The sequence below is a fragment of the Rhinopithecus bieti genome, unplaced genomic scaffold (genome assembly GCF_001698545.2).
Source record: "Rhinopithecus bieti isolate Rb0 unplaced genomic scaffold, ASM169854v2 scaffold_74548, whole genome shotgun sequence".
NCBI classification, from domain to species: domain Eukaryota; kingdom Metazoa; phylum Chordata; class Mammalia; order Primates; family Cercopithecidae; genus Rhinopithecus; species Rhinopithecus bieti.
The window spans coordinates 955,337-964,773 of record NW_016828873.1 but is presented as its reverse complement, the minus strand read 5'-3'; the positions used below and the strand labels follow the sequence as shown (position 1 = coordinate 964,773).

General features: G+C 35.5%; 1 protein-coding gene across 1 annotated transcript in view; it reads right to left on the bottom strand.

Moving 5' to 3' along the window:
* CRB1 (crumbs cell polarity complex component 1) overlaps positions 1–9,437 on the bottom strand; it is a 164,628-nt gene that overhangs the window by 17,001 nt on the left and 138,190 nt on the right.

Genomic DNA, 9,437 nt, shown 5'->3' with positions numbered 1-9,437 from the left:
AAAAAAAAAAAAAAGAATAATTTACATATTGCCAGCTGTGATTATCTTTAGTGTTCACAGGACTTAATGGTAAAAATATATAGATTCTGGATCCCATTAGGGCTGTAGAGCACATTTTATAATTTCTTTCCCATTTACATTCCTCATTTGCCCCTAGAACTGTTCTTTACGAAATTCCAGAGTTCCCTGGACATAGTTGGTCCCATGATAAACTTGTGTTTTTGTAAACTATGTGTAATGGCATTTCTTTTAAAACACTTATTTTACAATTAAGAAATGTTAAGACTTCTAGAATTTTCTGGTAGGATGGTCTGCTTAGAAACAGTCTCCAAATGTTGCACTTTACAAACTAGGAAACAGAAACCCAAAATTATACACTGGAGAAAAATTGAGGATTCGAGGTTAGATGAAGTGTGTGACCCCAAGTAAGTCACTTCCTTTCTTTGGACCTTCATTTCAGCATCTGTAAAGTGGAAATAACAGTACTACTGACAGTTAGAACTAAATGAGGCATTGCATGTTGAGTGCATGTGATCATTATGGCCTAATATCAGAGAAGGCACAGCCCTTGGCTGAAAGAAGCACCATAAGAATCCTGGTCATCTGATGCAAGCTTTCTTGTGCTCTAGACTGTTAACTCCCCTCACATAGTTAAGAGTCTGCTTTTATAATCTTCTGGCTTCCTTAGCTCTGAAAACAGATTGCACCAATCACAGAAATGTTCAAACCACCCACTGCTCAGTATAAGGCACCTTTTATATTGATCTGCACAACTTAGAAATGTTCTGAAGAGAGTAAATATAGTTTCTTAATTTTATGAATCTTAAGATGGTAATAATACCAGTCTTAGAAATGTTCTGAAGTGAGTAAATATAGTTTCTTAATTTTATATACATTAAGATGGTGAGTAATAACATCAGTCTGTTGCCTCAGAGACTCCTTTTTAGTGATGCTAATCCAGGGAATTTGCTCAATTTTTAGTTAAGGAAGACTTAATCTGATTATATCTGAACCTCCCCAGACCAAAACATGTCTTTGGTCCTTTGAGAGACATAGGAGAGCATCATAGTTCTAAAAACCCTCAATTAAAATCCTCAATTAAGAACTTTAGAAAGATTCAAATGAAGAAAAAGAAAAAAAAAAAAAGAGGGGGACTTAAAGCAAGACTTACTAACATAACTATGCCTAGAGAAAACTTCTAATGAGCAGAAATCCAAAACTGGGCTGAAGATTTTGTGTATTTAATAAGCTAGTTTCAAAACCAAGCTCCCAAAACATCTGCTCAGGAAAACTTTCTGTCGGCATAACATTATATATTTTTAAAAATTCTGGAAGAATAAACAGTTTGCATTGATTTGAGTTCCAAAATGAAAGAATACATCTAAGAATATAATTCAGGAGTTTTGATTGATAAATCCATCATGAAGGAAAGATGCTATCATTTTAGTGTGAGATCCTGCCACGGTCTGAATGTTTATGTCCCCCGAGATTTCATTCACTGAAACCTAATCGCCAATGTCACCGTATTAGAAGATGGGGCTGGAGGGCAGAGCCTTCCTGAATGGGATTAGTGACCTTCTAAAAGAGGTCCTGGAGAACTGCCTTGTTCCTTCGTCACGTGAGGACACAGAGAGAAGACATCATTTATGAACAAGGAAATGTGTGGATCCTTACTAGACACTAAGTCTGCTGGTCAGTTGATCTTGAACTTCCCAGCCTCCAGTACTAATACATTTCTGTTGTTTAAAAGTTACCCAGTCAATGGTATTTTGTTACAGCAGTCCAAACAGAGTAAGGTAGGTCCTTTCTAGTCAGAAAGTGAGTTGTGGCCATATATAACCAAAACCTGTAGGAAATAGTTGAGAAGAAAACATGGCATATACCTAAATCGCAGAATTATGGAATGACTCTTTCTTCTCTGGCTGGATTTTTACAAAATTTTGGCCGATGGAATCCATCACCTAATCTTTCTCTTAATTTATCCACTTTTATATCCTACTATTTCTTGACATTCTTTATTAAAATCAGGCCTATCTAGTCTCTGTTCTTCATTCCATCTAAACTTTTTTTTCCCACTAGCACATCTTTACTTGTGACATTTTTCTCTCTTGAATGTGCTCCCATTCTCTGTTCTATAAATATTCTTTCTCATATGTTATGGCCTAGTTTAATTTCCGTATCCTCCATGAAAACTTTCCCTCTTGCAATAGCTCATAGTGGTCAGACGTCTGTGAATTTATACTTTGCTTTTACTCAGTAACATAAATTAGGGATTAATTGTTTTCAGGATGTTTTGTGGTTTCTCTTTCTTGACAGATAGATTATAGTTTCCTTGAAAGTATTATCATAGGAATTATATATTATCTTTTACTGATTCCCTGCTTTCCTTCTTCTCTCCCTGTGTACTACCCATTGCCAGACATACTGAAGAAACAAACGTGTGGATGGAATGGTTACTTTGGGAAGATGCTTGCATTCTTTCAGCTGAAGAGAGTATGTGGAAGGCACTGACTCCAGCAGCTCTCTGCATTGTCATGGGACTTATGAAAGGACAGAACATTGGATTTCCTGTCTAGAAGCCCAGAATGTCAGTTTATCCTGTGGGGAGCAGTTACTGCATATGAAGGTGGCTTGTAGGGGGGATGAATTGGCAATGAATAGGTGGGAGTGGACAGCATAAACCCTTCAGGCTCAAGTGCAGTTGGAAAGAAGAGAACATTTGGAAAATTTGTTGTAAGGCTTTTCTGACAACTAGATTTGTGAGGAAAAAAAAAGAAAGATAAGCTTTAGTGTTATTAATGGCTTCTTTTGGGGCAAACACAGAAATCTTCATCCATGTCTCTAAACTCTCATGGCTGCTGTAGGGCTCTTTCTACTTGTGAACTCTTCTAGCTCTTTCCTGGATCCTCCTTTTCTTCTGGTACCACCCATTTTTCCTTGGCATATTTCTGCTCTCGTTGCTTAGGGCCTCTTCAAAAGTCTGTGTTGATGTTGATTATCTTAAGTTTCCTTTCTTCTCTTATGTCTATAACCCTTGTTCGGTGATCCCTAAGGAAAGTTACGGCTTTAATGGTTGTTTTCCAGATTTTCCTTTCTCTGCTCTCACAATTCTAAACATGCAGTTATGTTAAGAAGAACTAATAATCAATAAAAGCAAGGGATAATTATAAACACAGTGTGGCACTTACACTATTAATAAAAACATGGGCATTGTGACATTCTAAGCTCTCTTTGCTGACAGGCATACAACTTATTTGTGAACTAATTTCTCCAGTGAACAACAGTTTAAATTAAATTAACACTTTGGTAGCAAACAAACAATCAGCAATACGAAAAAGCATGTCAAGGAGAAATGTGCTTTTTGTTCTTCTGAGATAATGCCTGCTTATTCTTTAAGAGTTGGATCAAATGTCTTCTGCAGGAAGCTTTTTCTGCCCTCCCCCCAGTCCTGGAAATGTTCTAATTTCTTCTGTGCACACCACATACCATTCTTTCATTCATTCATTTATTCCTTTGGTAAATAGTGAAGCACTACTCTGCCAGGAATGATTGCCAGGTACTCAAGTTACGAAGATAAACGAGACATTTTCTCCACCTTCCTATAGCTCACAGGATGAAGGATAGGGCAGACAAATGAAGGCTTTTGCAGTATAGCTAATTGGTAATAGATGCAGATGCTCTGGGATCTGAAAGCGTGGCTCCAACTTCTGAATTGGAAAGCCTTGGAAAAGGTCCTTAGCCTCTCTCTGATTTTGAGTTCTCATCAATAAAATGAGGAAAACAATATTGCTTAACTCTTGGGACTTTGAAAATAATAAGTAAAATAACGCTTATAATGACCTTAGCATAGTTTCTGGCTCAGAGTAAGCACATGGCAAATATTAGCCACTGTTAGTATTATTATACAATGCTATGATAAAGGTGTATTTAGGATTGTATGGCAAGAAGACATTCCAAATGCTGATTGTGTGGGGAAGGGGAGCAAGGAAATCTTTACTGGAACATCATGAGAACAAATGTATTTGACTAGGCAAAGGAAAATGAAATGAGGGTTTTAGGGTCAAAGAACAATGAGCAGCATATTCTTTAAAATGCCTTTTCAATATTGCAGCAGTGGTCAGCTCTTACTGGTTTTAGAGCAAGTGGAAGAAAAGGACATGATTTTCTACAATTCAACCATACTTATCTTACTTTGAAGAGAAAATCCACTCCTCCTCTCAAACCACTACTATTTTTAGGTAAATTGATTATAACCTGTAGGACTGCCTTGAGAGTGTCCTCGGCTGTGTCCATGTGATTATGTTACAAGTGAGGATTATATCTTTATGGATCTTGACTGCATCTGGGATTGGTTCAGGGAAGGGTTAATTTACATCAAATTCTAATGAATAATGGGGTTTCTGTGCATTGGGTTCGTAGATGGAAATGTTTTCCTTATGGAGAGTGTGGCTCACTTGTCTCCAAGACACTATCATGCAACAAAGTAGTGACTAATGATCAAGCCTTGCCTTTTTCATCCTGTAAATTTGAAAGGGAAATGGAACAATCTTCTGTACTTACTATATACTATCTTTTTCATCTTAATTTCAGTAACTATGGAGCAGGATGAATAAAAACATTCACACACACATACACACACAAAAACAAAACTCTCAAAGCTAGAAATTGACACTTCAAAATTACCTCAAAGTACCTCATTCATTATCTAAATCACTTAGGTAATATTTGTTGAGTATATACTTACTCAGGATGATGCTGGCTATTGAAAAATTTAAGGAAATGAATTTAACTCTTGGGACTTTGGGAAGTATAATTTTTTCCTGAGTTTAGGTATCAACTAGAGTAATCTCAGCCATTTATGGGTCATTAATACATATTTTTCCACTTTAACAAATATAGAAGCACTTCAGTTTTCCTTTATAACTGTGTTGTTATCAGCATAGGATTATCAAAGAAATATTAGGGGAAGTAGATAAAAGTAACATGTATTTGTAGCTATTTGTGAAACTAAATTAAAATAAATTCAACTAGACAATGAAATAATCATGAATATAATTTCCAAATGATCAAATAACTTTCATTGCAAATAGCCTATTTGGTTTTGGATGTTATATTTAATATGTGGCTTCCTTTCTGTGTATAATTAGTCTCCAAAAGATTTCTACAGTTTAAGTGAAACAAACCTGTGTTTCAGTAATTACAGTTGTGAGAAAAATATAATAGCCATGATCTTTATAACCTTGTAGGAGGAAAATCATTTTAATTTAGAGAAATTTAGGAAAATTATACACATATAATCCATGAATAAGTATTATGAGTCATGGAAGTTTTAAGTAGAAACAGTATCAAAGCAATTGCCAATTTCAAGTCAATTATCTTGGTATTTAAAATTGTTCAGATAGTAAATTCCTACAGTCTTCTACATGCTATTCAATTTGTTCTCACAAAAAAAAGATTTAGCAATGAATTCAATGAACTGCAACTGCATTTCCTAAAGGCAATGTAAGTTATTAAAGAAAAAAAATCCACACTATATAAAAATGTATACACCCCATTCTTAAAATTAAAAATTAGAAGAAACTAAATTCAGGTCATGTTAATCAAGACAACGGCATGGTATCCGGGTGCATACCAGCAGTTTTCAGTTTGGTTGACAACTCTATTTTTAATAGATGGAACTGATGCCAAAAGTTCTCCTTGAGTAAAAAATAAGGAAAATAATTCAAGAAAATTGGTAACTAACACTATGCTATCAACTTTATTGTTTGCTTTGAGTTATTTTTGTCAGTTAATTGGTTTGTAACATGTAGACTTGATTTCTGAATGATCTGTGATAGATGTCAATGGCATTTTAAAGAGAATCAAGTGAAATATAATTCTGCTGGGTGGGTAATAACTAGGATATGTTCTAGTTTGTCCAGAACAGTATCAGTTTAGGCTGTTGTCCTAGAATAATTATTAATAGTGTTGCTCTCTTTCACTTTGAAAATGCTCCAATTTGGACAATAAATAATCTGGCCAACCTTGTCATAACTGACATATATCATTATAGACACATTAGAAACATCTTTATGATTCACCAAATTAGAGAACTCTTATGTATGAAGCTACGTACCTGATTTTCTTACCTAAGTTCTTTGACAGCACAAACACACTTTTTTTGTGTATATTTTAGTTGCTTACCATGCCTGGCTCAGAGCTTTGCCTGAAAAAGGCCCTTGATAAATGGTGGAGGAATGAATAAATGCATTATTTTAATAACTGGTTTCCATAAGTCCAGTATTGTACCAAGGCAATGATCATTTTAGGGAGATTTTAGTAGATGATGCGATTGATTTGACAGCTAACAAAAATGCTGCATGATTTGGTTAGTTAGTCAACTCAGTGGCAAACATCAACCTAGTTATTCCCCACAGTTGTCTATGGCTTAACAAACCAACCAATTTAGTTGGTTGCACCTATAATCCAGGAGCTCCACTCTGTATGTTGCCTGTTTCCATTCTATTCAGAACACATGAAAAAATGTGTTCTGATGGGAAAAGGCTATGTTGCATGATTTCCGTGAAGCCTGCAGCAATGACCTCACATTAAGAAATGAAGAACATTTAATTATCCTTAGTGAAGCAGAAATCTTAATAATGTGTGAAAAGATAAAAGGTAAACAGATCAGTGAACTAAATTAGATCTAATTTTGGTACTTGATAATGCATCGAAATAACATGTATAAACAATTTCTTATTTTATTTATTTATTTTTCCTCCATTTGAAATATTTTAAAGTCTCTCTTAAGTAACTTTTTAAAAAAATCATGGTAAGATCATTTTACATGAGATCCTACCAACAAAATTTCAAGTGCACAGTATAGTATTACTAGCTGTAGGCACAAGTGTTGTACAGCCATTCTCTAAAACTTATTCATCTAGTATAATTAAAATTTTATACCTCCCTGGGCACAGTGGCTCATGCCTGCAATCCCAGCACTTTGGGAGGCCAGGGCAGGAGGATTGCTTGAGCCCAGGAGTTTGAGACCAGCCTCGGCAACATAGTGAGACCTCATCTTTACAAATAAGAAGAAGAAGAAGAAGAAGAAGAAGAAAATTAGCCAGGTGTGGTGGCACATGGCTGTAGTCCCAGCTATTCAGGAAGCTGAGGAAGGAGGATTGCCTGAACCTAGAAGTTTGAGGCTGCAGTGAGCTGTGATCACACCACTGGACTCTAGCCTGGGCAACAGAGCAAGACCTTCTCTCTCAATCTCTCTCTATATTTATATATATATGTGTGTGTGTGTGTGTGTGCGTGCACATATATATACACACACTTATTTAATGTATATATTTATATACTAATATGTTTATAATTAGTATACTAATATAATTAGCATACTAATATACTTATAAGTATACTAAATTAGTATATAAGTGTGCATACTTATATATATACACTTAGTATATAAGTGTACATACTTATATACTAATTTAATTATATATACTTATTTAATATATACATGTACATATATATACACACACACATACACATACTTATTTAATGACATGTCCCCATTTCCGCTTCCCCCTAGTTCCTAGTAACCATAATTCTACCCTCTGATCCTAGGAGTTTGACTCTTCTAGATACCTCATATAAGTGAACTCATAAAATACTTGCCCTTCTATGATTGGGTAATTTCATTTAGCATAATATACTTCTGGTTCATTCCTATTGTAGCGTGTCTCAGAATTTTGTTCTTTTAAGACTGAATAACATTCCATTTTGTTTTCTTTATTCATTTATCCTTCACTGAACGTGTAGCCTGTTTCCATCTATTGGCTATTGTGAATAACGCTGAAATGAATGTGGGAGGGCAGATACGTCTTTAAAATCCTGATTTTAACTATTTTGTATATATACTCAGAATCATGAATCATATGATAGTTAAATTATATGATAGTTCTATTTTAATTTTTGAGGAAACTTCATACAGGTTTTTATAGTGGCTGAACCATTTCTACATATGTGTAACTTATTTAGGAATCAACTTAGAGGTTTTGTTACTAAAGATAGTGCTGCATCCTAGGAAGACCTGTGGCTTGGAATTAAGCACTCCCGGATTCTAAACCTGCTCTGATCCCTATTTGTTGTGTGGCCTTGGGGCAGGTAACTAGCCCTTCTAAATCTCATTTTCCCCATCTATAAGATGGGCATTATAATATTTATCTCATAAGGTTTCTGTGAATATTTATTACTAAAATTGATATGTAAGGTCCCTTCATCTCATACATCCTTTCATTTTTCCATAATGAAATCAAGCCAGACTCAGCCTTGTCTCCTACATCCTCTAAGATCTTAGGCCTATATAATGACCATTTATATTTTTCATCATGTTTATTTAAAGTACTTTTAATATCGTTAGGCTAAGACTACATTTTGATGAATGCAGTGCCAATGTTGATTGGGTTTTATAAATTTGTAGCTTTAGAATAGGTCACATATGCAGGCACTCTGCAGTAGCCTAGAGCACTCTGAGACTCTCATTCACACTCTCTCTGGCAAATGGGATAGGGAGTTTCCTGCCTCGTCTTAGAACAGCAGGAAGAATATTGAACTGTGGGTTGAGAGACCGGGATGCCTGAAGAGCCTAAGTAAAGCACTCTCTCTCTGAGCTTTAGATTCTTCATCTCATACATAAAGAAGTTAGATTAGATGATTCCTGAAATCCTTTTTAACTCTTTAATTCTCTCTTCTGCATTAACAACCCAAACTTTAAGAAGCATCCTGGCAAATACCAGGCGTATGGAGTCAGTTGAACCGTATTAAATTGTCATTTTTATCAGTCAAAATGTCAAGTATATGCAAGTTCATATGATTCAATCTAATGTTTCAGTGGCATGTATTTCAGTGTAGTGGTCGAAAGAGCATTCACTTAATCTTCCTATAAGGGACGTCCTACAATTTGTAATGGAATGTTTTTCTAACGTCAGTATTTTACCATACAATTTTAAGAAGAAAAGCACAATTTAAACAAACTTTCCCAATTACTCTCTTGCCATTGTCTGGCTATATGCCTCGATTTTGTTGCAGATCTTGTTTGGAAATGATTAAGGATGAAGCAGTGCAGACCTCGAAGTTTGCTCAGAAAATCCTGTAACTGCATATGAAGCACATGGCAAACATGGCAAACATCCCAGCCCATCCTCACTCGGAATGGGGCAGAATCAATAGTATTAGGTTTTCAGTTTCAGAGAAAGCAGCATAATAAATCAGTGCATTTAAAAATATCACATTCCTTGTAGTCCCAGCTACTCAGGAGGCTGAGGCAGGAGAATGGCGTGAACCCGGGAGGCGGAGGTTGCAGTGCGCCGAGATTGCGCCACTGCACTCCAGCCTGGGTGAAAGAGCGAGACTCTGTTTCAAATATATATATATATATATATATATATATA